The following is a 4,363-nucleotide window of genomic DNA, read 5'->3' as shown; positions in this document are numbered from 1 at the left end:
GCGGCCGTAGCATGTAACAGCATGAAAACGGAGGGAAAAGAGACAAGAGGAGAATGGAGTAACAAAGAGAGAGGTTGTTATCGTTGTCATGGAAGGCACAGTGTAGCTGAATGTAAATTTAAAGATGCCAAGTGTCATTTCTGCGGGAGAGTAGGGCACATCGCCAAGGCTTGTAGGAATAATAGTAAAGATGATGCCCGTCCCAGTGAAACCAAAGCACACAGAGCAGAGTGGCGCGCACGCCCGCAACCCCGTCCACACAGGTCACACAACGTGTGTGAGAGACAAAATGAAGATGATAGCTCAGATAACGAAGAAGCATTCACACTGGCATGCCTGAATACAGAAACTTCAATGCAGAGAATTAAACCTTTCGAAGTAAATGTAGAAGTGAATAAGAAGGAAGTAAACTTTAAAATAGACACAGGATGCAGTGTGAGCATTATGAATGAAAAGAAATTCAATGAGATGTGGGAAGAAAATAATCGCCCTAAATGAAAGCAAAATGTCTCTGAAGTCATACACTGGAGAGAAAATCAAAGTAGTGGGGGTTTCTGAAGTAAAAGTAAACTATGCTCAGCAAATGAAAACATTGCCCGTAGTGGTGGTGAAGGGCACTGGACCTAGCTTGTTAGGGAGAGGCTGGCTGGAGGCTTTAAAGCTCAAGTGGGATGAAATCAAACATGTAAAAACAGAGGCACACAAGCTACAGGAAGTATTGTCAAAGCATGAGGAGGTTTTCAAAAAAGAACTAGGCATGTTAAAAGGCATGAAGGCAACAATTTGTGTTTCTGCGGATGCCCATCCAAAATTCTATAGGCCCCGCTCAGTTCCGTATGCCATGAGGGTGAAAGTAGAAGAGGAGATAGATAGGCTCCTGAAAGAGAGAATCATATCACCTGTGAAGTACGTTGAGTACGCCGATCGTTCCTGTGTTGAAGCCGGATGGCTCCATTATGTGGCAATTACAAACTAACAGTAAACAGCGCCTCCTCACTAGAGCAATACCCTATTCCTCTTGTTGAAGACCTGTTCAATACACTGGCAAGAGGGACACGTTTCTCCAAGCTTGATTTAAGCCATGCCTATCAGCGGATCATGATGGATGATGAGTCCAGGAAATATCTAACAGTAAACACACACAAAGGTCTCTTCACCTACAATAGGCTACCGTTCGGAGTCTCATCTGCTCCAGACATATTTCAGAGAACAATGGAGAGTTTGTTACAAGGCCTGCCTAGAGAAGCTGTGTACCTGGACGACATTTTACTGACTGAAAGAGACACTGAAGAGCATCTGAGCACGCTGGATGAGGTACTCAGACGACTGAAAGAGGCAGGACTGCGACTGCGCAGAAGCAAGTGTGCATTTTTACAAGACCAGGTTGAGTACTTAGGTCACAAGATTGATGCTGAAGGCCTGCACCCAGTGCAAAGCAAGGTAACAGCCATTGAGGAAGCTCCACCTCCAACCACAGTGACTGAGCTGAAAGCATATCTTGGCCTTTTAAACTACTATAACAAGTCCAACAAGTAGTGCAACAAGCCAAGTCACCATTGAAAAACTCAGACAGTGCTTTAGCACACATGGCCTGCTACAGACAGTAGTATCTGACAATGGCACATGCTTTACAAGTCAAGAGTTTGAATCATTCCTGAAACAGAATGGTATACAGCACATAACATCTGCACCCTTTCACCCGGCATCAAATGGCCTAGCCGAAAGAGCCGTGCAAACGTTCAAGCAAGGGATAAAGAAAACAAAAGGAGATACTTTGGAAACAAAAATAGCAAGGTTTCTGTTCAATTACAGAATAACACCCCAAAGTACAACTGGCTTGTCTCCAGCTGAAATGCTGATGTCTAGGAGACTGCGTTCCACACTGGATCTTCTGCTGCCCGATGTGAAGTCAAAGATTCAAAAGAAACAGCTCAAGCAGAAAGCACAACACGACTTACACAGCAAATGGAGAAGCTTCTCTCCTGGTGCAAATAGGCTAATACTAATATACAGTTTGCTCTGAGGTCGGACTTCATGTGTCCTTTTCGGATTTCTTGAACGCCTGATTATGTACGCCTGGCCCATATCCAGTAGCCTATAACAGCGACGAAAAGAAGACAGTGTGGACACGTTAATTCTGTGATTTATAGCCTATGTGTATGGACGTATGGACGTGTATGTGTATTAACCGGAGCAGGGCCGAAAATATGACTCGGTGTGCACACGTTTGTTCTGTTGTTTGTGTATGGACGTTCACGAATATCAATGCCAGCAATAAGATACAAAAAAGATACAAACAGTCATAAAACAGTCCGCAACATAAGATACAACACAGACATATGTCAGTCCGTTAGTACGCTGAACAATCCACAACATAAGATACAAAACAGTCATAAAACAGTTCACTAGTACGTTGGACTACTAATTTGATACCCTTTCACCCGTTTTTCGCTGGAAATATCCCGTAACCCGGAAGTACGCTTTTCTTATTTGGGGGTCTTTGGGCCAACTTCACACTGCTCAACAGTTGTGCTTAGTGCTATAATGTTTTCGAGGAAATCATTGCAGAATTAAATTAAGAAATAGTGTAACATCTCGCCAACTTATTTTTTGAAACTATCACATGTTATAGGCAACAGTTAACAAAACTATAGTAGCCTGCTATCCATACAATGTATAAAACAATGTATATGATACAACAGTTAGATCGGGTCGAAAGATCATTTCTGATTGGACAAGAGTCATTTGATGAGTAGGAATATCCTGACCCTACCCCACTCGGACTATTCAACCAAGTTCATTAACTTAAAATGAGAGCTAAATCCCATTTTGGCTGGAGCAGTCTTATAAACTACCATAGCTTATCTATCAATTCAAACTTGGCTTGTTTAGCATGAACGACAATCCCGCGGGACATTGATTATGTCACTTTCCCAAGAAATAGCCGACTTTTAAAAACTCAAACTCAAATGCATTAGTCGCATTCTTGACTTTATGCATAAGAAAATAAACAGACGAAATTAATAGAATTAAACGAATTTTTCTAAATGTTCAGAATTCACAAATAAGCTCTAAAAATATGCAATTGGTCTCCTTTCTTGATAGATTGACCACACAGCGGCGCTATAACACTGTTCCCTTTCAATTCAAGAGAGAGACGAGCAAGGCGGCTAAGCTAAACGCCAGGGTCCCTACAGTGGGTGTGACAGTGAAAATGTCATACGCCTACGCTTTTCTAAACGCATCGTTGTAGGTTAGCTTGGATTGGTAATGACTAATACACAGTTGACCTCATTGCTTAATCAAAATGTATAGTTTTCTCAATGTTTTTGATATCTCTCCTTATCACTGCTGCCTGTGAATGAAGGATTCTTTCTTATCCAAATAGTCTACGGAAAATGTTTTATTGTCAACCCATAAACATAGCACTCAGGGTCCTTTTATGTAGAAAACTGGTGGGTCTACACAAAGTTCCACTGAATATTCATTTTTCCCTATCCTTTCCAGCATTATCTTTACAAGGGATGTTAAACTAACATTCAGGCTTTGGTGGTGAGAAGAAGGACAATAGTTGCCGATCTAAAAAAATAACTCCACAGAAAAGGTACTACAGAAGTGATTATAATATATTATAATAACTACAATAATATCAAATAAATCAAATAATTATTTCTATAACATATTTTATATTATAGACCTAATTTTCTATAATTTTAAATATTATAGACGTGCCATAACATAAAGTAGTATTTCTGTTGTGTTTCACACTGGCCCTGAGCCTTTAACCAGTCAGAAGCTCAGGACAGCAGTCAAACAACCCCAGGAGGTGAGGTGAGGGCTGGGTGAAGCAGGAGGAGAAGGAGCAGTCAGACAAACCCAGTAGGTGAGGGCTGGGTGAAGCAGGAGAAGAGGGAGTAGTCAGACAAACCCAGGAGGTGAGGTGAGGGCTGGGTCAGGCAGGAGGAGAGGGAGCTGAGAAGGGTGGACATTTGTTTTTAAATCCCTGGCTAACGCTAGCTTGATTCGAAGGTCTTGACCTATGTTACATTCAGAATGTTCCACCTCAGTGCTCACCATATGACATACCAGTTGGCAGTTGGAGGAGGGTGGATAAGAAGCCGAAATAAATAGCAGATAAGCAGATAAATCAAGCCTTCTTGCAAGAGGAAGAAGGCTGATGTACTATGATGAATACAGACATTGTTGTTTTCTTTTCCTGCGCCATGCTTGAGAACTCTTCCCACAGCACGCTGTCTGACATTAAGCGGAATCAGTCAGCTGTGACCTCTTGTTGCCCTCTGTGTCCTGGGTCTCTCACAAAAGAGTGCACTGCTGCCTTCCAAAGGGGAGGCTAAGTATGTCC

This window comes from Sprattus sprattus, assembly GCF_963457725.1.
Source record: "Sprattus sprattus genome assembly, chromosome: 9".
Taxonomy (NCBI): Eukaryota; Metazoa; Chordata; class Actinopteri; order Clupeiformes; family Clupeidae; genus Sprattus; species Sprattus sprattus.
This window is presented reverse-complemented; position numbering follows the sequence as displayed.